This window comes from Balaenoptera borealis, assembly GCF_965194805.1.
Source record: "Balaenoptera borealis genome assembly, chromosome: 9".
NCBI classification, from domain to species: domain Eukaryota; kingdom Metazoa; phylum Chordata; class Mammalia; order Artiodactyla; family Balaenopteridae; genus Balaenoptera; species Balaenoptera borealis.
Window position 1 is genome coordinate 91,736,944 of NC_138873.1, and position 24,844 is coordinate 91,761,787.

Below are 24,844 nucleotides of genomic sequence, written 5' to 3' on the forward strand. Positions count from 1 at the left end.
GACTTATTTCACTTAGAATCGTCATATCTAAATCCACTCATCATGCTGCTACTAGCCTTATGACGTTGATTTCATGGCTGAGTGATATTCCATTGTACATAAGGACCACAACTTCTTTATCCATTCTTCTCTTTCCTGGGATATTTAAGGTGTAACGAAGTGGAGGTTTTTGTCAACAGAGCAGCCCAAAACTTTGGGGTGCCTGTGTCTTGCTGATTTTTAGTTTTCCCAATTTATACGCCCATGAGAGGAAGTGCTCTATGGTCTCTAAGCTGAGTTTTTTAGATGTTTCAGGACACACCGTACACTTCTCCAGTGTGGCTGTTGGCAATTTACATCCCGCCCATCAGCGTAGCAAGGCTCCCATTTCTCCAAGGCCTGTCCAGCATTTCTGCTTTTGACACTTTATTCAGCATGGCCCTTTTGACCGATGGGAAGCGAGACTTCTTTGTAGCGCTGATTTGCCTTTCCAGGTTGCTTGGTTGGCCAAAAAGGGCGTATGCGTTTTTTCCTGAATATATTCAGGAAAAAACGCATACGCCCTTTTTGGCCAAGGGCATCATTGTCGAGGTTTTACCGCTTTTCCTGTGCTTTAAAGGCGATTCGAATCTACCTCCTGAAATCTGTTTCCTGCAATTCTGCCTTGCTTTCAAATCCTCTTCGTTGCCTTCCCTCAATATATTTGTGGACGAGAGTTATCATTTCTAAGTCTGCAGGTTTGTGAATTGCAGTGCCCCTGAGCTCCATTCTTCAACTCGCTTTCTTGGGAGCTGGCCGCAAAAGCGCAGGATTACTTCAGGCCGTATTCTGGTTCCTGGCGGCAGGCTGAGCCTGTGGTTAATTCTTCTTCCTGATGGGAAAATAGAATGACCTGTGCCTGCCCCAACACCTAGAGCTAGTCTCTCATTGGTTCCCCCTCTTCCCGTTCATCCTCAGGACAATTTGCAACCTGTACGGAACAGGAGGATAAAGGTGCTGATTCTCCAAGGAGGGAGATTGCTAGTAAAGCGGCTGGAATGACGAACCGGAGCACAAGGAGATGAGAAATGAGGTGCGTTTTAGAAACCTTTCCCGATCACACGGTGTACCATCTTCGGGGTTTCTCATGCATGTTTTCAATGTAGGACGATGCCCTTGAACCTGGAGATTTGGGACCCATGGGATGGGTACCACGCCGTATTACTTTAAAGGGTCTGCGTTTTCTCACCCAACCTCACCAAACCTCTCAGCCCCAAGAGTGTCCACCCTTATGTCTCAATCAGCTGTGGGTCTAGATATGGTCAATCCAGGTGGCATCACAGCCCCTGAACGAATTTTGTAAGAATTTCTCTCTCTTTCACTGTCTTTGTTTCACGGGTTTTGAAACGTAATTGATTTTTATAATGGGGTTTAGCTGCTTTTCACTGCTGTGTTTATGCCGCTTTACACCCATTTGACTCACTTACAGAGAGATATCAATACATAGGTTTTAAGATTCTTACTAGTCAGATATATTCTTGGGCGGTGAATAGGGGGTGTTGAGTCCAGTTCACTGAGCAAGGAGTAGGTCTTGTCTCTTACATATTGGGTTTCTGGAACGGTATCTGAGCTAATTTGAAACCCGTGTTTTATGCATCACCCCACCTCACCTTTCCCGTTAAGCAGCCATAGTGTGTTTTCTAAACGTGTGACTCTGTTCTGTTTTGTAATTCAGTTCAAGGGTAGCGGTTTTTACATTCCCTCTATGAGTGATATCTTATGATAAGTGTCTTTTTCTGTGTGACTTATTTCACTTAGAATCGTCATATCTAAATCCACTCATCATGCTGCTACTAGCCTTATGACATTGATTTCATGGCTGAGTGATATTCCATTGTACATAAGGACCGCAACTTCTTTATCCATTCTTCTCTTTCCTGGGATATTTAAGGTGTAGCGAAGTGGAGGTTCTTGTCAACAGAGTAGCCCAAAACTTTGGGGAGCCTGTGGCTTGCTGAGTTTTAGTTTTCCGAATTTATACGCCCATGAGTGGAAGTGCGCTATGCTCTCTAAGCTGAGTTTTTTAGATGTTTCAGGACACACTGTACACTTCTCCAGAGTGGCTGTTGGCAATTTACATCCCGCCCATCAGCGTAGCAAGGCTCCCATTTCTCCATGGCCTGTCCTGCATTTCTGGTTTTGACACTTTATTCAGCATGGCCCTTTTGACCGATGGGAAGCGAGACTTCTTTGTAGCGCTGATTCGCCTTTCCAGGTTGCTTGGTTGGCCAAAAAGGGCGTATGCGTTTTTTCCTGAATATATTCAGGAAAAAACGCATACGCCCTTTTTGGCCAAGGGCATCATTGTCGAGGTTTTGCCGCTTTTCCTCTGCTTTAAAGGCGATTCGAATCTACCTCCTGAAATCTGTTTCCTGCAATTCTGCCTTGCTTTCAAATCCTCTTCGTTGCCTTCCCTCAATATATTTGTGGACGAGAGTTATCATTTCTAAGTCTGCAAGTTTGTGAATTGCAGTGCCCCTGAGCTCCATTCTTCAACTCGCTTTCTTGGGAGCTGGCCGCAAAAGCGCAGGATTGCTTCAGGCCGTATTCTGGCTCCTGGCGGCAGGCTGAGCCTGTGGTTAATTCTTCTTCCTGATGGGAAAATAGAATGACCTGTGCCTGCCCCAACACCTAGAGCTAGTCTCTCATTGGTTCCCCCTCTTCCCGTTCATCCTCAGGACAATTTGCAACCTGTACGGAACAGGAGGATAAAGGTGCTGATTCTCCAAGGAGGGAGATTGCTAGTAAAGCGGCTGGAATGGCGAACCGGAGCACAAGGAGATGAGAAATGAGGTGCGTTTTAGAAACCTTTCCCGATCACACGGTGTACCATCTTCGGGGTTTCTCATGCATGTTTTCAATGTAGGACGATGCCCTTGAATCTGGAGATTTGGGACCCATGGGATGAGTACCACGCCGTATTACTTTAAAGGGTCTGCGTTAGCTCAGCCAACCTCACCAAACCTCTCAGCCCCACGAGTGTCCACCCTTATGTCTCAATCAGCTGTGGGTCTAGATATGGTCAATCCAGGTGGCATCACAGCCCCTGAACGAATTTTGTAAGAATTTCTCTCTCTTTCACTGTCTTTGTTTCACGGGTTTTTTAAAGTAATTGATTTTTATAATGGGGTTTAGCTGCTTTTCACTGCTGAGTTTATGCCGCTTTACACCCACTTGACTCACTTACAGAGAGATATCAATACAAAGGTTTTAAGATTCTTACTAGTCAGATATATTCTTGGGCGGTGAATAGGGGGTGTTGAGTCCAGTTCACTGAGCAAGGAGTAGGTCTTGTCTATTACATATTGGGTTTCTGGAACGGTATCTGAGCTAATTTGAAACCCTTGTTTTATGCATCACCCCACCTCACCTTTCCCGTTAAGCAGCCATAGTGTGTTTTCTAAACGTGTGACTCTGTTCTGTTTTGTAATTCAGTTCAAGGGTAGCGGTTTTGACATTCCCTCTATAAGTGATATCTCATGATAAGTGTCTTTTTCTGTGTGACTTATTTCACTTAGAATCGTCGTGCCTAAATCCACTCATCATGCTGCTACTAGCCTTATGACGTTGATTTCATGGCTGAATGATATTCCATTGTACATAAGGACCACAACTTCTTTATCCATTCTTCTCTTTCCTGGGATATTTAAGGTGTAACGAAGTGGAGGTTCTTGTCAACAGAGCAGCCCAAAACTTTGGGGTGCCTGTGTCTTGCTGATTTTTAGTTTTCCCAATTTATACGCCCATGAGAGGAAGTGCCCTATGGTCTCTAAGCTGAGTTTTTTAGATGTTTCAGGACACACCGTACACTTCTCCAGTGTGGCTGTTGGCAATTTACATCCCGCCCATCAGCGTAGCAAGGCTCCCATTTCTCCAAGGCCTGTCCAGCATTTCTGCTTTTGACACTTTATTCAGCATGGCCCTTTTGACCGATGGGAAGCGAGACTTCTTTGTAGCGCTGATTTGCCTTTCCAGGTTGCTTGGTTGGCCAAAAAGGGCGTATGCGTTTTTTCCTGAATATATTCAGGAAAAAACGCATACGCCCTTTTTGGCCAAGGGCATCATTGTCGAGGTTTTACCGCTTTTCCTGTGCTTTAAAGGCGATTCGAATCTACCTCCTGAAATCTGTTTCCTGCAATTCTGCCTTGCTTTCAAATCCTCTTCGTTGCCTTCCCTCAATATATTTGTGGACGAGAGTTATCATTTCTAAGTCTGCAGGTTTGTGAATTGCAGTGCCCCTGAGCTCCATTCTTCAACTCGCTTTCTTGGGAGCTGGCCGCAAAAGCGCAGGATTACTTCAGGCCGTATTCTGGTTCCTGGCGGCAGGCTGAGCCTGTGGTTAATTCTTCTTCCTGATGGGAAAATAGAATGACCTGTGCCTGCCCCAACACCTAGAGCTAGTCTCTCATTGGTTCCCCCTCTTCCCGTTCATCCTCAGGACAAGTTGCAACCTGTACGGAACAGGAGGATAAAGGTGCTGATTCTCCAAGGAGGGAGATTGCTAGTAAAGCGGCTGGAATGACGAACCGGAGCACAAGGAGATGAGAAATGAGGTGCGTTTTAGAAACCTTTCCCGATCACACGGTGTACCATCTTCGGGGTTTCTCATGCATGTTTTCAATGTAGGACGATGCCCTTGAACCTGGAGATTTGGGACCCATGGGATGGGTACCACGCCGTATTACTTTAAAGGGTCTGCGTTTTCTCACCCAACCTCACCAAACCTCTCAGCCCCAAGAGTGTCCACCCTTATGTCTCAATCAGCTGTGGGTCTAGATATGGTCAATCCAGGTGGCATCACAGCCCCTGAACGAATTTTGTAAGAATTTCTCTCTCTTTCACTGTCTTTGTTTCACGGGTTTTGAAACGTAATTGATTTTTATAATGGGGTTTAGCTGCTTTTCACTGCTGTGTTTATGCCGCTTTACACCCATTTGACTCACTTACAGAGAGATATCAATACATAGGTTTTAAGATTCTTACTAGTCAGATATATTCTTGGGCGGTGAATAGGGGGTGTTGAGTCCAGTTCACTGAGCAAGGAGTAGGTCTTGTCTCTTACATATTGGGTTTCTGGAACGGTATCTGAGCTAATTTGAAACCCGTGTTTTATGCATCACCCCACCTCACCTTTCCCGTTAAGCAGCCATAGTGTGTTTTCTAAACGTGTGACTCTGTTCTGTTTTGTAATTCAGTTCAAGGGTAGCGGTTTTTACATTCCCTCTATGAGTGATATCTTATGATAAGTGTCTTTTTCTGTGTGACTTATTTCACTTAGAATCGTCATATCTAAATCCACTCATCATGCTGCTACTAGCCTTATGACATTGATTTCATGGCTGAGTGATATTCCATTGTACATAAGGACCGCAACTTCTTTATCCATTCTTCTCTTTCCTGGGATATTTAAGGTGTAGCGAAGTGGAGGTTCTTGTCAACAGAGTAGCCCAAAACTTTGGGGTGCCTGTGGCTTGCTGAGTTTTAGTTTTCCGAATTTATACGCCCATGAGTGGAAGTGCGCTATGCTCTCTAAGCTGAGTTTTTTAGATGTTTCAGGACACACTGTACACTTCTCCAGAGTGGCTGTTGGCAATTTACATCCCGCCCATCAGCGTAGCAAGGCTCCCATTTCTCCATGGCCTGTCCTGCATTTCTGGTTTTGACACTTTATTCAGCATGGCCCTTTTGACCGATGGGAAGCGAGACTTCTTTGTAGCGCTGATTCGCCTTTCCAGGTTGCTTGGTTGGCCAAAAAGGGCGTATGCGTTTTTTCCTGAATATATTCAGGAAAAAACGCATACGCCCTTTTTGGCCAAGGGCATCATTGTCGAGGTTTTGCCGCTTTTCCTGTGCTTTAAAGGCGATTCGAATCTACCTCCTGAAATCTGTTTCCTGCAATTCTGCCTTGCTTTCAAATCCTCTTCGTTGCCTTCCCTCAATATATTTGTGGACGAGAGTTATCATTTCTAAGTCTGCAAGTTTGTGAATTGCAGTGCCCCTGAGCTCCATTCTTCAACTCGCTTTCTTGGGAGCTGGCCGCAAAAGCGCAGGATTGCTTCAGGCCGTATTCTGGCTCCTGGCGGCAGGCTGAGCCTGTGGTTAATTCTTCTTCCTGATGGGAAAATAGAATGACCTGTGCCTGCCCCAACACCTAGAGCTAGTCTCTCATTGGTTCCCCCTCTTCCCGTTCATCCTCAGGACAATTTGCAACCTGTACGGAACAGGAGGATAAAGGTGCTGATTCTCCAAGGAGGGAGATTGCTAGTAAAGCGGCTGGAATGGCGAACCGGAGCACAAGGAGATGAGAAATGAGGTGCGTTTTAGAAACCTTTCCCGATCACACGGTGTACCATCTTCGGGGTTTCTCATGCATGTTTTCAATGTAGGACGATGCCCTTGAATCTGGAGATTTGGGACCCATGGGATGAGTACCACGCCGTATTACTTTAAAGGGTCTGCGTTAGCTCAGCCAACCTCACCAAACCTCTCAGCCCCACGAGTGTCCACCCTTATGTCTCAATCAGCTGTGGGTCTAGATATGGTCAATCCAGGTGGCATCACAGCCCCTGAACGAATTTTGTAAGAATTTCTCTCTCTTTCACTGTCTTTGTTTCACGGGTTTTTTAAAGTAATTGATTTTTATAATGGGGTTTAGCTGCTTTTCACTGCTGTGTTTATGCCGCTTTACACCCACTTGACTCACTTACAGAGAGATATCAATACATAGGTTTTAAGATTCTTACTAGTCAGATATATTCTTGGGCGGTGAATAGGGGGTGTTGAGTCCAGTTCACTGAGCAAGGAGTAGGTCTTGTCTCTTACATATTGGGTTTCTGGAACGGTATCTGAGCTAATTTGAAACCCGTGTTTTATGCATCACCCCACCTCACCTTTCCCGTTAAGCAGCCATAGTGTGTTTTCTAAACGTGTGACTCTGTTCTGTTTTGTAATTCAGTTCAAGGGTAGCGGTTTTTACATTCCCTCTATGAGTGATATCTTATGATAAGTGTCTTTTTCTGTGTGACTTATTTCACTTAGAATCGTCATATCTAAATCCACTCATCATGCTGCTACTAGCCTTATGACGTTGATTTCATGGCTGAGTGATATTCCATTGTACATAAGGACCACAACTTCTTTATCCATTCTTCTCTTTCCTGGGATATTTAAGGTGTAACGAAGTGGAGGTTTTTGTCAACAGAGCAGCCCAAAACTTTGGGGTGCCTGTGTCTTGCTGATTTTTAGTTTTCCCAATTTATACGCCCATGAGAGGAAGTGCTCTATGGTCTCTAAGCTGAGTTTTTTAGATGTTTCAGGACACACCGTACACTTCTCCAGTGTGGCTGTTGGCAATTTACATCCCGCCCATCAGCGTAGCAAGGCTCCCATTTCTCCAAGGCCTGTCCAGCATTTCTGCTTTTGACACTTTATTCAGCATGGCCCTTTTGACCGATGGGAAGCGAGACTTCTTTGTAGCGCTGATTTGCCTTTCCAGGTTGCTTGGTTGGCCAAAAAGGGCGTATGCGTTTTTTCCTGAATATATTCAGGAAAAAACGCATACGCCCTTTTTGGCCAAGGGCATCATTGTCGAGGTTTTACCGCTTTTCCTGTGCTTTAAAGGCGATTCGAATCTACCTCCTGAAATCTGTTTCCTGCAATTCTGCCTTGCTTTCAAATCCTCTTCGTTGCCTTCCCTCAATATATTTGTGGACGAGAGTTATCATTTCTAAGTCTGCAGGTTTGTGAATTGCAGTGCCCCTGAGCTCCATTCTTCAACTCGCTTTCTTGGGAGCTGGCCGCAAAAGCGCAGGATTACTTCAGGCCGTATTCTGGTTCCTGGCGGCAGGCTGAGCCTGTGGTTAATTCTTCTTCCTGATGGGAAAATAGAATGACCTGTGCCTGCCCCAACACCTAGAGCTAGTCTCTCATTGGTTCCCCCTCTTCCCGTTCATCCTCAGGACAATTTGCAACCTGTACGGAACAGGAGGATAAAGGTGCTGATTCTCCAAGGAGGGAGATTGCTAGTAAAGCGGCTGGAATGACGAACCGGAGCACAAGGAGATGAGAAATGAGGTGCGTTTTAGAAACCTTTCCCGATCACACGGTGTACCATCTTCGGGGTTTCTCATGCATGTTTTCAATGTAGGACGATGCCCTTGAACCTGGAGATTTGGGACCCATGGGATGGGTACCACGCCGTATTACTTTAAAGGGTCTGCGTTTTCTCACCCAACCTCACCAAACCTCTCAGCCCCAAGAGTGTCCACCCTTATGTCTCAATCAGCTGTGGGTCTAGATATGGTCAATCCAGGTGGCATCACAGCCCCTGAACGAATTTTGTAAGAATTTCTCTCTCTTTCACTGTCTTTGTTTCACGGGTTTTGAAACGTAATTGATTTTTATAATGGGGTTTAGCTGCTTTTCACTGCTGTGTTTATGCCGCTTTACACCCATTTGACTCACTTACAGAGAGATATCAATACATAGGTTTTAAGATTCTTACTAGTCAGATATATTCTTGGGCGGTGAATAGGGGGTGTTGAGTCCAGTTCACTGAGCAAGGAGTAGGTCTTGTCTCTTACATATTGGGTTTCTGGAACGGTATCTGAGCTAATTTGAAACCCGTGTTTTATGCATCACCCCACCTCACCTTTCCCGTTAAGCAGCCATAGTGTGTTTTCTAAACGTGTGACTCTGTTCTGTTTTGTAATTCAGTTCAAGGGTAGCGGTTTTTACATTCCCTCTATGAGTGATATCTTATGATAAGTGTCTTTTTCTGTGTGACTTATTTCACTTAGAATCGTCATATCTAAATCCACTCATCATGCTGCTACTAGCCTTATGACATTGATTTCATGGCTGAGTGATATTCCATTGTACATAAGGACCGCAACTTCTTTATCCATTCTTCTCTTTCCTGGGATATTTAAGGTGTAGCGAAGTGGAGGTTCTTGTCAACAGAGTAGCCCAAAACTTTGGGGAGCCTGTGGCTTGCTGAGTTTTAGTTTTCCGAATTTATACGCCCATGAGTGGAAGTGCGCTATGCTCTCTAAGCTGAGTTTTTTAGATGTTTCAGGACACACTGTACACTTCTCCAGAGTGGCTGTTGGCAATTTACATCCCGCCCATCAGCGTAGCAAGGCTCCCATTTCTCCATGGCCTGTCCTGCATTTCTGGTTTTGACACTTTATTCAGCATGGCCCTTTTGACCGATGGGAAGCGAGACTTCTTTGTAGCGCTGATTCGCCTTTCCAGGTTGCTTGGTTGGCCAAAAAGGGCGTATGCGTTTTTTCCTGAATATATTCAGGAAAAAACGCATACGCCCTTTTTGGCCAAGGGCATCATTGTCGAGGTTTTGCCGCTTTTCCTGTGCTTTAAAGGCGATTCGAATCTACCTCCTGAAATCTGTTTCCTGCAATTCTGCCTTGCTTTCAAATCCTCTTCGTTGCCTTCCCTCAATATATTTGTGGACGAGAGTTATCATTTCTAAGACTGCAGGTTTGTGAATTGCCGTGCCCCTGAGCTCCATTCTTCAACTCGCTTTCTTGGGAGCTGGCCGCAAAAGCGCAGGATTGCTTCAGGCCGTATTCTGGTTCCTGGCGGCAGGCTGAGCCTGTGGTTAATTCTTCTTCCTGATGGGAAAATAGAATGACCTGTGCCTGCCCCAACACCTAGAGCTAGTCTCTCATTGGTTCCCCCTCTTCCCGTTCATCCTCAGGACAATTAGCAACCTGTACGGAACAGGAGGATAAAGGTGCTGATTCTCCAAGGAGGGAGATTGCTAGTAAAGCGGCTGGAATGGCGAACCGGAGCACAAGGAGATGAGAAATGAGGTGCGTTTTAGAAACCTTTCCCGATCACACGGTGTACCATCTTCGGGGTTTCTCATGCATGTTTTCAATGTAGGACGATGCCCTTGAATCTGGAGATTTGGGACCCATGGGATGAGTACCACGCCGTATTACTTTAAAGGGTCTGCGTTAGCTCAGCCAACCTCACCAAACCTCTCAGCCCCACGAGTGTCCACCCTTATGTCTCAATCAGCTGTGGGTCTAGATATGGTCAATCCAGGTGGCATCACAGCCCCTGAACGAATTTTGTAAGAATTTCTCTCTCTTTCACTGTCTTTGTTTCACGGGTTTTTTAAAGTAATTGATTTTTATAATGGGGTTTAGCTGCTTTTCACTGCTGTGTTTATGCCGCTTTACACCCACTTGACTCACTTACAGAGAGATATCAATACATAGGTTTTAAGATTCTTACTAGTCAGATATATTCTTGGGCGGTGAATAGGGGGTGTTGAGTCCAGTTCACTGAGCAAGGAGTAGGTCTTGTCTATTACATATTGGGTTTCTGGAACGGTATCTGAGCTAATTTGAAACCCTTGTTTTATGCATCACCCCACCTCACCTTTCCCGTTAAGCAGCCATAGTGTGTTTTCTAAACGTGTGACTCTGTTCTGTTTTGTAATTCAGTTCAAGGGTAGCGGTTTTGACATTCCCTCTATAAGTGATATCTCATGATAAGTGTCTTTTTCTGTGTGACTTATTTCACTTAGAATCGTCGTACCTAAATCCACTCATCATGCTGCTACTAGCCTTATGACGTTGATTTCATGGCTGAGTGATATTCCATTGTACATAAGGACCACAACTTCTTTATCCATTCTTCTCTTTCCTGGGATATTTAAGGTGTAACGAAGTGGAGGTTCTTGTCAACAGAGCAGCCCAAAACTTTGGGGTGCCTGTGTCTTGCTGATTTTTAGTTTTCCCAATTTATACGCCCATGAGAGGAAGTGCCCTATGGTCTCTAAGCTGAGTTTTTTAGATGTTTCAGGACACACCGTACACTTCTCCAGTGTGGCTGTTGGCAATTTACATCCCGCCCATCAGCGTAGCAAGGCTCCCATTTCTCCAAGGCCTGTCCAGCATTTCTGGTTTTGACACTTTATTCAGCATGGCCCTTTTGACCGATGGGAAGCGAGACTTCTTTGTAGCGCTGATTTGCCTTTCCAGGTTGCTTGGTTGGCCAAAAAGGGCCTATGCGTTTTTTCCTGAATATATTCAGGAAAAAACGCATACGCCCTTTTTGGCCAAGGGCATCATTGTCGAGGTTTTGCCGCTTTTCCTGTGCTTTAAAGGCGATTCGAATCTACCTCCTGAAATCTGTTTCCTGCAATTCTGCCTTGCTTTCAAATCCTCTTCGTTGCCTTCCCTCAATATATTTGTGGACGAGAGTTATCATTTCTAAGTCTGCAGGTTTGTGAATTGCAGTGCCCCTGAGCTCCATTCTTCAACTCGCTTTCTTGGGAGCTGGCCGCAAAAGCGCAGGATTGCTTCAGGCCGTATTCTGGTTCCTGGCGGCAGGCTGAGCCTGTGGTTAATTCTTCTTCCTGATGGGAAAATAGAATGACCTGTGCCTGCCCCAACACCTAGAGCTAGTCTCTCATTGGTTCCCCCTCTTCCCGTTCATCCTCAGGACAATTAGCAACCTCTACGGAACAGGAGGATAAAGGTGCTGATTCTCCAAGGAGGGAGATTGCTAGTAAAGCGGCTGGAATGGTGAAGCGGAGCACAAGGAGATGAGAAATGAGGTGCGTTTTAGAAACGTTTCCCGATCACACGGTGTACCATCTTCGGGGTTTCTCATGCATGTTTTCAATGTAGGACGATGCCCTTGAACCTGGAGATTTGGGACCCATGGGATGGGTACCACGCCGTATTACTTTAAAGGGTCTGCGTTTTCTCACCCAACCTCACCAAACCTCTCAGCCTCAAGAGTGTCCACCCTTATGTCTCAATCAGCTGTGGGTCTAGATATGGTCAATCCAGGTGGCATCACAGCCCCTGAACGAATTTTGTAAGAATTTCTCTCTCTTTCACTGTCTTTGTTTCACGGGTTTTGAAACGTAATTGATTTTTATAATGGGGTTTAGCTGCTTTTCACTGCTGTGTTTATGCCGCTTTACACCCATTTGACTCACTTACAGAGAGATATCAATACATAGGTTTTAAGATTCTTACTAGTCAGATATATTCTTGGGCGGTGAATAGGGGGTGTTGAGTCCAGTTCACTGAGCAAGGAGTAGGTCTTGTCTATTACATATTGGGTTTCTGGAACGGTATCTGAGCTAATTTGAAACCCGTGTTTTATGCATCACCCCACCTCACCTTTCCCGTTAAGCAGCCATAGTGTGTTTTCTAAACGTGTGACTCTGTTCTGTTTTGTAATTCAGTTCAAGGGTAGCGGTTTTTACATTCCCTCTATGAGTGATATCTTATGATAAGTGTCTTTTTCTGTGTGACTTATTTCACTTAGAATCGTCATATCTAAATCCACTCATCATGCTGCTACTAGCCTTATGACATTGATTTCATGGCTGAGTGATATTCCATTGTACATAAGGACCGCAACTTCTTTATCCATTCTTCTCTTTCCTGGGATATTTAAGGTGTAGCGAAGTGGAGGTTCTTGTCAACAGAGTAGCCCAAAACTTTGGGGTGCCTGTGGCTTGCTGAGTTTTAGTTTTCCGAATTTATACGCCCATGAGTGGAAGTGCGCTATGCTCTCTAAGCTGAGTTTTTTAGATGTTTCAGGACACACTGTACACTTCTCCAGAGTGGCTGTTGGCAATTTACATCCCGCCCATCAGCGTAGCAAGGCTCCCATTTCTCCATGGCCTGTCCTGCATTTCTGGTTTTGACACTTTATTCAGCATGGCCCTTTTGACCGATGGGAAGCGAGACTTCTTTGTAGCGCTGATTCGCCTTTCCAGGTTGCTTGGTTGGCCAAAAAGGGCGTATGCGTTTTTTCCTGAATATATTCAGGAAAAAACGCATACGCCCTTTTTGGCCAAGGGCATCATTGTCGAGGTTTTGCCGCTTTTCCTCTGCTTTAAAGGCGATTCGAATCTACCTCCTGAAATCTGTTTCCTGCAATTCTGCCTTGCTTTCAAATCCTCTTCGTTGCCTTCCCTCAATATATTTGTGGACGAGAGTTATCATTTCTAAGTCTGCAGGTTTGTGAATTGCAGTGCCCCTGAGCTCCATTCTTCAACTCGCTTTCTTGGGAGCTGGCCGCAAAAGCGCAGGATTGCTTCAGGCCGTATTCTGGTTCCTGGCGGCAGGCTGAGCCTGTGGTTAATTCTTCTTCCTGATGGGAAAATAGAATGACCTGTGCCTGCCCCAACACCTAGAGCTAGTCTCTCATTGGTTCCCCCTCTTCCCGTTCATCCTCAGGACAATTAGCAACCTGTACGGAACAGGAGGATAAAGGTGCTGATTCTCCAAGGAGGGAGATTGCTAGTAAAGCGGCTGGAATGGCGAACCGGAGCACAAGGAGATGAGAAATTAGGTGCGTTTTAGAAACCTTTCCCGATCACACGGTGTACCATCTTCGGGGTTTCTCATGCATGTTTTCAATGTAGGACGATGCCCTTGAACCTGGAGATTTGGGACCCATGGGATGGGTACCACGCCGTATTACTTTAAAGGGTCTGCGTTAGCTCAGCCAACCTCACGAAACCTCTCAGCCCCACGAGTGTCCACCCTTATGTCTCAATCAGCTCTGGGTCTAGATATGGTCAATCCAGGTGGCATCACAGCCCCTGAACGAATTTTGTAAGAATTTCTCTCTCTTTCACTGTCTTTGTTTCACGGGTTTTTTAAAGTAATTGATTTTTATAATGGGGTTTAGCTGCTTTTCACTGCTGAGTTTATGCCGCTTTACACCCACTTGACTCACTTACAGAGAGATATCAATACAAAGGTTTTAAGATTCTTACTAGTCAGATATATTCTTGGGCGGTGAATAGGGGGTGTTGAGTCCAGTTCACTGAGCAAGGAGTAGGTCTTGTCTATTACATATTGGGTTTCTGGAACGGTATCTGAGCTAATTTGAAACCCTTGTTTTATGCATCACCCCACCTCACCTTTCCCGTTAAGCAGCCATAGTGTGTTTTCTAAACGTGTGACTCTGTTCTGTTTTGTAATTCAGTTCAAGGGTAGCGGTTTTGACATTCCCTCTATAAGTGATATCTCATGATAAGTGTCTTTTTCTGTGTGACTTATTTCACTTAGAATCGTCGTGCCTAAATCCACTCATCATGCTGCTACTAGCCTTATGACGTTGATTTCATGGCTGAATGATATTCCATTGTACATAAGGACCACAACTTCTTTATCCATTCTTCTCTTTCCTGGGATATTTAAGGTGTAACGAAGTGGAGGTTCTTGTCAACAGAGCAGCCCAAAACTTTGGGGTGCCTGTGTCTTGCTGATTTTTAGTTTTCCCAATTTATACGCCCATGAGAGGAAGTGCCCTATGGTCTCTAAGCTGAGTTTTTTAGATGTTTCAGGACACACCGTACACTTCTCCAGTGTGGCTGTTGGCAATTTACATCCCGCCCATCAGCGTAGCAAGGCTCCCATTTCTCCAAGGCCTGTCCAGCATTTCTGCTTTTGACACTTTATTCAGCATGGCCCTTTTGACCGATGGGAAGCGAGACTTCTTTGTAGCGCTGATTTGCCTTTCCAGGTTGCTTGGTTGGCCAAAAAGGGCGTATGCGTTTTTTCCTGAATATATTCAGGAAAAAACGCATACGCCCTTTTTGGCCAAGGGCATCATTGTCGAGGTTTTACCGCTTTTCCTGTGCTTTAAAGGCGATTCGAATCTACCTCCTGAAATCTGTTTCCTGCAATTCTGCCTTGCTTTCAAATCCTCTTCGTTGCCTTCCCTCAATATATTTGTGGACGAGAGTTATCATTTCTAAGTCTGCAGGTTTGTGAATTGCAGTGCCCCTGAGCTCCATTCTTCAACTCGCTTTCTTGGGAGCTGGCCGCAAAAGCGCAGGATTACTTCAGGCCGTATTCTGGTTCCTGGCGGCAGGCTGAGCCTGTGGTTAATTCTTCTTCCTGATGGGAAAATAGAATGACCTGTGCCTGCCCCAACACCTAGAGCTAGTCTCTCATTGGTTCCCCCTCTTCCCGTTCATCCTCAGGACAAGTTGCAACCTGTACGGAACAGGAGGATAAAGGTGCTGATTCTCCAAGGAGGGAGATTGCTAGTAAAGCGGCTGGAATGACGAACCGGAGCACAAGGAGATGAGAAATGAGGTGCGTTTTAGAAACCTTTCCCGATCACACGGTGTACCATCTTCGGGGTTTCTCATGCATGTTTTCAATGTAGGACGATGCCCTTGAACCTGGAGATTTGGGACCCATGGGATGGGTACCACGCCGTATTACTTTAAAGGGTCTGCGTTTTCTCACCCAACCTCACCAAACCTCTCAGCCCCAAGAGTGTCCACCCTTATGTCTCAATCAGCTGTGGGTCTAGATATGGTCAATCCAGGTGGCATCACAGCCCCTGAACGAATTTTGTAAGAATTTCTCTCTCTTTCACTGTCTTTGTTTCACGGGTTTTGAAACGTAATTGATTTTTATAATGGGGTTTAGCTGCTTTTCACTGCTGTGTTTATGCCGCTTTACACCCATTTGACTCACTTACAGAGAGATATCAATACATAGGTTTTAAGATTCTTACTAGTCAGATATATTCTTGGGCGGTGAATAGGGGGTGTTGAGTCCAGTTCACTGAGCAAGGAGTAGGTCTTGTCTCTTACATATTGGGTTTCTGGAACGGTATCTGAGCTAATTTGAAACCCGTGTTTTATGCATCACCCCACCTCACCTTTCCCGTTAAGCAGCCATAGTGTGTTTTCTAAACGTGTGACTCTGTTCTGTTTTGTAATTCAGTTCAAGGGTAGCGGTTTTTACATTCCCTCTATGAGTGATATCTTATGATAAGTGTCTTTTTCTGTGTGACTTATTTCACTTAGAATCGTCATATCTAAATCCACTCATCATGCTGCTACTAGCCTTATGACATTGATTTCATGGCTGAGTGATATTCCATTGTACATAAGGACCGCAACTTCTTTATCCATTCTTCTCTTTCCTGGGATATTTAAGGTGTAGCGAAGTGGAGGTTCTTGTCAACAGAGTAGCCCAAAACTTTGGGGTGCCTGTGGCTTGCTGAGTTTTAGTTTTCCGAATTTATACGCCCATGAGTGGAAGTGCGCTATGCTCTCTAAGCTGAGTTTTTTAGATGTTTCAGGACACACTGTACACTTCTCCAGAGTGGCTGTTGGCAATTTACATCCCGCCCATCAGCGTAGCAAGGCTCCCATTTCTCCATGGCCTGTCCTGCATTTCTGGTTTTGACACTTTATTCAGCATGGCCCTTTTGACCGATGGGAAGCGAGACTTCTTTGTAGCGCTGATTCGCCTTTCCAGGTTGCTTGGTTGGCCAAAAAGGGCGTATGCGTTTTTTCCTGAATATATTCAGGAAAAAACGCATACGCCCTTTTTGGCCAAGGGCATCATTGTCGAGGTTTTGCCGCTTTTCCTGTGCTTTAAAGGCGATTCGAATCTACCTCCTGAAATCTGTTTCCTGCAATTCTGCCTTGCTTTCAAATCCTCTTCGTTGCCTTCCCTCAATATATTTGTGGACGAGAGTTATCATTTCTAAGTCTGCAAGTTTGTGAATTGCAGTGCCCCTGAGCTCCATTCTTCAACTCGCTTTCTTGGGAGCTGGCCGCAAAAGCGCAGGATTGCTTCAGGCCGTATTCTGGCTCCTGGCGGCAGGCTGAGCCTGTGGTTAATTCTTCTTCCTGATGGGAAAATAGAATGACCTGTGCCTGCCCCAACACCTAGAGCTAGTCTCTCATTGGTTCCCCCTCTTCCCGTTCATCCTCAGGACAATTTGCAACCTGTACGGAACAGGAGGATAAAGGTGCTGATTCTCCAAGGAGGGAGATTGCTAGTAAAGCGGCTGGAATGGCGAACCGGAGCACAAGGAGATGAGAAATGAGGTGCGTTTTAGAAACCTTTCCCGATCACACGGTGTACCATCTTCGGGGTTTCTCATGCATGTTTTCAATGTAGGACGATGCCCTTGAATCTGGAGATTTGGGACCCATGGGATGAGTACCACGCCGTATTACTTTAAAGGGTCTGCGTTAGCTCAGCCAACCTCACCAAACCTCTCAGCCCCACGAGTGTCCACCCTTATGTCTCAATCAGCTGTGGGTCTAGATATGGTCAATCCAGGTGGCATCACAGCCCCTGAACGAATTTTGTAAGAATTTCTCTCTCTTTCACTGTCTTTGTTTCACGGGTTTTTTAAAGTAATTGATTTTTATAATGGGGTTTAGCTGCTTTTCACTGCTGTGTTTATGCCGCTTTACACCCACTTGACTCACTTACAGAGAGATATCAATACATAGGTTTTAAGATTCTTACTAGTCAGATATATTCTTGGGCGGTGAATAGGGGGTGTTGAGTCCAGTTCACTGAGCAAGGAGTAGGTCTTGTCTCTTACATATTGGGTTTCTGGAACGGTATCTGAGCTAATTTGAAACCCGTGTTTTATGCATCACCCCACCTCACCTTTCCCGTTAAGCAGCCATAGTGTGTTTTCTAAACGTGTGACTCTGTTCTGTTTTGTAATTCAGTTCAAGGGTAGCGGTTTTTACATTCCCTCTATGAGTGATATCTTATGATAAGTGTCTTTTTCTGTGTGACTTATTTCACTTAGAATCGTCATATCTAAATCCACTCATCATGCTGCTACTAGCCTTATGACGTTGATTTCATGGCTGAGTGATATTCCATTGTACATAAGGACCACAACTTCTTTATCCATTCTTCTCTTTCCTGGGATATTTAAGGTGTAACGAAGTGGAGGTTTTTGTCAACAGAGCAGCCCAAAACTTTGGGGTGCCTGTGTCTTGCTGATTTTTAGTTTTCCCAATTTATACGCCCATGAGAGGAAGTGCTCTATGGTCTCTAAGCTGAGTTTTTTAGATGTTTCAGGACACACCGTACACTTCTCCAGTGTGGCTGTTGGCAATTTACATCCCGCCCATCAGCGTAGCAAGGCTCCCATTTCTCCAAGGCCTGTCCAGCATTTCTGCTTTTGACACTTTATTCAGCATGGCCCTTTTGACCGATGGGAAGCGAGACTTCTTTGTAGCGCTGATTTGCCTTTCCAGGTTGCTTGGTTGGCCAAAAAGGGCGTATGCGTTTTTTCCTGAATATATTCAGGAAAAAACGCATACGCCCTTTTTGGCCAAGGGCATCATTGTCGAGGTTTTACCGCTTTTCCTGTGCTTTAAAGGCGATTCGAATCTACCTCCTGAAATCTGTTTCCTGCAATTCTGCCTTGCTTTCAAATCCTCTTCGTTGCCTTCCCTCAATATATTTGTGGACGAGAGTTATCATTTCTAAGTCTGCAGGTTTGTGAATTGCAGTGCCCCTGAGCTCCATTCTTCAACTCGCTTTCTTGGGAGCTGGCCGCAAAAGCGCAGGATTACTTCAGGCCGTATTCTGGTTCCTGGCGGCAGGCTGAGCCTGTGGTTAATTCTTCTTCCTGATGGGAAAATAGAATGACCTGTGCCTGCCCCAACACCTAGAGCTAGTCTCTCATTGGTTCCCCCTCTTCCCGTTCATCCTCAGGACAATTTGCAACCTGTACGGAACAGGAGGATAAAGGTGCTGATTCTCCAAGGAGGGAGATTGCTAGTAAAGCGGCTGGAATGACGAACCGGAGCACAAGGAGATGAGAAATGAGGTGCGTTTTAGAAACCTTTCCCGATCACACGGTGTACCATCTTCGGGGTTTCTCATGCATGTTTTCAATGTAGGACGATGCCCTTGAACCTGGAGATTTGGGACCCATGGGATGGGTACCACGCCGTATTACTTTAAAGGGTCTGCGTTTTCTCACCCAACCTCACCAAACCTCTCAGCCCCAAGAGTGTCCACCCTTATGTCTCAATCAGCTGTGGGTCTAGATATGGTCAATCCAGGTGGCATCACAGCCCCTGAACGAATTTTGTAAGAATTTCTCTCTCTTTCACTGTCTTTGTTTCACGGGTTTTGAAACGTAATTGATTTTTATAATGGGGTTTAGCTGCTTTTCACTGCTGTGTTTATGCCGCTTTACACCCATTTGACTCACTTACAGAGAGATATCAATACATAGGTTTTAAGATTCTTACTAGTCAGATATATTCTTGGGCGGTGAATAGGGGGTGTTGAGTCCAGTTCACTGAGCAAGGAGTAGGTCTTGTCTCTTACATATTGGGTTTCTGGAACGGTATCTGAGCTAATTTGAAACCCGTGTTTTATGCATCACCCCACCTCACCTTTCCCGTTAAGCAGCCATAGTGTGTTTTCTAAACGTGTGACTCTGTTCTGTTTTGTAATTCAGTTCAAGGGTAGCGGTTTTTACATTCCCTCTATGAGTGATATCTTATGATAAGTGTCTTTTTCTGTGTGACTTATTTCACTTAGAATCGTCATATCTAAATCCACTCATCATGCTGCTACTAGCCTTATGACATTGATTTCATGGCTGAGTGATATTCCATTGTACATAAGGACCGCAACTTCTTTATCCATTCTTCTCTTTCCTGGGATATTTAAGGTGTAGCGAAGTGGAGGTTCTTGTCAACAGAGTAGCCCAAAACTTTGGGGAGCCTGTGGCTTGCTGAGTTTTAGTTTTCCGAATTTATACGCCCATGAGTGGAAGTGCGCTATGCTCTCTAAGCTGAGTTTTTTAGATGTTTCAGGACACACTGTACACTTCTCCAGAGTGGCTGTTGGCAATTTACATCCCGCCCATCAGCGTAGCAAGGCTCCCATTTCTCCATGGCCTGTCCTGCATTTCTGGTTTTGACACTTTATTCAGCATGGCCCTTTTGACCGATGGGAAGCGAGACTTCTTTGTAGCGCTGATTCGCCTTTCCAGGTTGCTTGGTTGGCCAAAAAGGGCGTATGCGTTTTTTCCTGAATATATTCAGGAAAAAACGCATACGCCCTTTTTGGCCAAGGGCATCATTGTCGAGGTTTTGCCGCTTTTCCTGTGCTTTAAAGGCGATTCGAATCTACCTCCTGAAATCTGTTTCCTGCAATTCTGCCTTGCTTTCAAATCCTCTTCGTTGCCTTCCCTCAATATATTTGTGGACGAGAGTTATCATTTCTAAGACTGCAGGTTTGTGAATTGCAGTGCCCCTGAGCTCCATTCTTCAACTCGCTTTCTTGGGAGCTGGCCGCAAAAGCGCAGGATTGCTTCAGGCCGTATTCTGGTTCCTGGCGGCAGGCTGAGCCTGTGGTTAATTCTTCTTCCTGATGGGAAAATAGAATGACCTGTGCCTGCCCCAACACCTAGAGCTAGTCTCTCATTGGTTCCCCCTCTTCCCGTTCATCCTCAGGACAATTAGCAACCTGTACGGAACAGGAGGATAAAGGTGCTGATTCTCCAAGGAGGGAGATTGCTAGTAAAGCGGCTGGAATGGCGAACCGGAGCACAAGGAGATGAGAAATGAGGTGCGTTTTAGAAACCTTTCCCGATCACACGGTGTACCATCTTCGGGGTTTCTCATGCATGTTTTCAATGTAGGACGATGCCCTTGAATCTGGAGATTTGGGACCCATGGGATGAGTACCACGCCGTATTACTTTAAAGGGTCTGCGTTAGCTCAGCCAACCTCACCAAACCTCTCAGCCCCACGAGTGTCCACCCTTATGTCTCAATCAGCTGTGGGTCTAGATATGGTCAATCCAGGTGGCATCACAGCCCCTGAACGAATTTTGTAAGAATTTCTCTCTCTTTCACTGTCTTTGTTTCACGGGTTTTTTAAAGTAATTGATTTTTATAATGGGGTTTAGCTGCTTTTCACTGCTGTGTTTATGCCGCTTTACACCCACTTGACTCACTTACAGAGAGATATCAATACATAGGTTTTAAGATTCTTACTAGTCAGATATATTCTTGGGCGGTGAATAGGGGGTGTTGAGTCCAGTTCACTGAGCAAGGAGTAGGTCTTGTCTATTACATATTGGGTTTCTGGAACGGTATCTGAGCTAATTTGAAACCCTTGTTTTATGCATCACCCCACCTCACCTTTCCCGTTAAGCAGCCATAGTGTGTTTTCTAAACGTGTGACTCTGTTCTGTTTTGTAATTCAGTTCAAGGGTAGCGGTTTTGACATTCCCTCTATAAGTGATATCTCATGATAAGTGTCTTTTTCTGTGTGACTTATTTCACTTAGAATCGTCGTACCTAAATCCACTCATCATGCTGCTACTAGCCTTATGACGTTGATTTCATGGCTGAGTGATATTCCATTGTACATAAGGACCACAACTTCTTTATCCATTCTTCTCTTTCCTGGGATATTTAAGGTGTAACGAAGTGGAGGTTCTTGTCAACAGAGCAGCCCAAAACTTTGGGGTGCCTGTGTCTTGCTGATTTTTAGTTTTCCCAATTTATACGCCCATGAGAGGAAGTGCCCTATGGTCTCTAAGCTGAGTTTTTTAGATGTTTCAGGACACACCGTACACTTCTCCAGTGTGGCTGTTGGCAATTTACATCCCGCCCATCAGCGTAGCAAGGCTCCCATTTCTCCAAGGCCTGTCCAGCATTTCTGGTTTTGACACTTTATTCAGCATGGCCCTTTTGACCGATGGGAAGCGAGACTTCTTTGTAGCGCTGATTTGCCTTTCCAGGTTGCTTGGTTGGCCAAAAAGGGCGTATGCGTTTTTTCCTGAATATATTCAGGAAAAAACGCATACGCCCTTTTTGGCCAAGGGCATCATTGTCGAGGTTTTGCCGCTTTTCCTGTGCTTTAAAGGCGATTCGAATCTACCTCCTGAAATCTGTTTCCTGCAATTCTGCCTTGCTTTCAAATCCTCTTCGTTGCCTTCCCTCAATATATTTGTGGACGAGAGTTATCATTTCTAAGTCTGCAGGTTTGTGAATTGCAGTGCCCCTGAGCTCCATTCTTCAACTCGCTTTCTTGGGAGCTGGCCGCAAAAGCGCAGGATTGCTTCAGGCCGTATTCTGGTTCCTGGCGGCAGGCTGAGCCTGTGGTTAATTCTTCTTCCTGATGGGAAAATAGAATGACCTGTGCCTGCCCCAACACCTAGAGCTAGTCTCTCATTGGTTCCCCCTCTTCCCGTTCATCCTCAGGACAATTAGCAACCTCTACGGAACAGGAGGATAAAGGTGCTGATTCTCCAAGGAGGGAGATTGCTAGTAAAGCGGCTGGAATGGTGAAGCGGAGCACAAGGAGATGAGAAATGAGGTGCGTTTTAGAAACGTTTCCCGATCACACGGTGTACCATCTTCGGGGTTTCTCATGCATGTTTTCAATGTAGGACGATGCCCTTGAACCTGGAGATTTGGGACCCATGGGATGGGTACCACGCCGTATTACTTTAAAGGGTCTGCGTTTTCTCACCCAACCTCACCAAACCTCTCAGCCTCAAGAGTGTCCACCCTTATGTCTCAATCAGCTGTGGGTCTAGATATGGTCAATCCAGGTGGCATCACAGCCCCTGAACGAATTTTGTAAGAATTTCTCTCTCTTTCACTGTCTTTGTTTCACGGGTTTTGAAACGTAATTGATTTTTATAATGGGGTTTAGCTGCTTTTCACTGCTGTGTTTATGCCGCTTTACACCCATTTGACTCACTTACAGAGAGATATCAATACATAGGTTTTAAGATTCTTACTAGTCAGATATATTCTTGGGCGGTGAATAGGGGGTGTTGAGTCCAGTTCACTGAGCAAGGAGTAGGTCTTGTCTATTACATATTGGGTTTCTGGAACGGTATCTGAGCTAATTTGAAACCCGTGTTTTATGCATCACCCCACCTCACCTTTCCCGTTAAGCAGCCATAGTGTGTTTTCTAAACGTGTGACTCTGTTCTGTTTTGTAATTCAGTTCAAGGGTAGCGGTTTTTACATTCCCTCTATGAGTGATATCTTATGATAAGTGTCTTTTTCTGTGTGACTTATTTCACTTAGAATCGTCATATCTAAATCCACTCATCATGCTGCTACTAGCCTTATGACATTGATTTCATGGCTGAGTGATATTCCATTGTACATAAGGACCGCAACTTCTTTATCCATTCTTCTCTTTCCTGGGATATTTAAGGTGTAGCGAAGTGGAGGTTCTTGTCAACAGAGTAGCCCAAAACTTTGGGGTGCCTGTGGCTTGCTGAGTTTTAGTTTTCCGAATTTATACGCCCATGAGTGGAAGTGCGCTATGCTCTCTAAGCTGAGTTTTTTAGATGTTTCAGGACACACTGTACACTTCTCCAGAGTGGCTGTTGGCAATTTACATCCCGCCCATCAGCGTAGCAAGGCTCCCATTTCTCCATGGCCTGTCCTGCATTTCTGGTTTTGACACTTTATTCAGCATGGCCCTTTTGACCGATGGGAAGCGAGACTTCTTTGTAGCGCTGATTCGCCTTTCCAGGTTGCTTGGTTGGCCAAAAAGGGCGTATGCGTTTTTTCCTGAATATATTCAGGAAAAAACGCATACGCCCTTTTTGGCCAAGGGCATCATTGTCGAGGTTTTGCCGCTTTTCCTCTGCTTTAAAGGCGATTCGAATCTACCTCCTGAAATCTGTTTCCTGCAATTCTGCCTTGCTTTCAAATCCTCTTCGTTGCCTTCCCTCAATATATTTGTGGACGAGAGTTATCATTTCTAAGTCTGCAGGTTTGTGAATTGCAGTGCCCCTGAGCTCCATTCTTCAACTCGCTTTCTTGGGAGCTGGCCGCAAAAGCGCAGGATTGCTTCAGGCCGTATTCTGGTTCCTGGCGGCAGGCTGAGCCTGTGGTTAATTCTTCTTCCTGATGGGAAAATAGAATGACCTGTGCCTGCCCCAACACCTAGAGCTAGTCTCTCATTGGTTCCCCCTCTTCCCGTTCATCCTCAGGACAATTAGCAACCTGTACGGAACAGGAGGATAAAGGTGCTGATTCTCCAAGGAGGGAGATTGCTAGTAAAGCGGCTGGAATGGCGAACCGGAGCACAAGGAGATGAGAAATTAGGTGCGTTTTAGAAACCTTTCCCGATCACACGGTGTACCATCTTCGGGGTTTCTCATGCATGTTTTCAATGTAGGACGATGCCCTTGAACCTGGAGATTTGGGACCCATGGGATGGGTACCACGCCGTATTACTTTAAAGGGTCTGCGTTAGCTCAGCCAACCTCACGAAACCTCTCAGCCCCACGAGTGTCCACCCTTATGTCTCAATCAGCTCTGGGTCTAGATATGGTCAATCCAGGTGGCATCACAGCCCCTGAACGAATTTTGTAAGAATTTCTCTCTCTTTCACTGTCTTTGTTTCACGGGTTTTTTAAAGTAATTGATTTTTATAATGGGGTTTAGCTGCTTTTCACTGCTGAGTTTATGCCGCTTTACACCCACTTGACTCACTTACAGAGAGATATCAATACAAAGGTTTTAAGATTCTTACTAGTCAGATATATTCTTGGGCGGTGAATAGGGGGTGTTGAGTCCAGTTCACTGAGCAAGGAGTAGGTCTTGTCTATTACATATTGGGTTTCTGGAACGGTATCTGAGCTAATTTGAAACCCTTGTTTTATGCATCACCCCACCTCACCTTTCCCGTTAAGCAGCCATAGTGTGTTTTCTAAACGTGTGACTCTGTTCTGTTTTGTAATTCAGTTCAAGGGTAGCGGTTTTGACATTCCCTCTATAAGTGATATCTCATGATAAGTGTCTTTTTCTGTGTGACTTATTTCACTTAGAATCGTCGTGCCTAAATCCACTCATCATGCTGCTACTAGCCTTATGACGTTGATTTCATGGCTGAATGATATTCCATTGTACATAAGGACCACAACTTCTTTATCCATTCTTCTCTTTCCTGGGATATTTAAGGTGTAACGAAGTGGAGGTTCTTGTCAACAGAGCAGCCCAAAACTTTGGGGTGCCT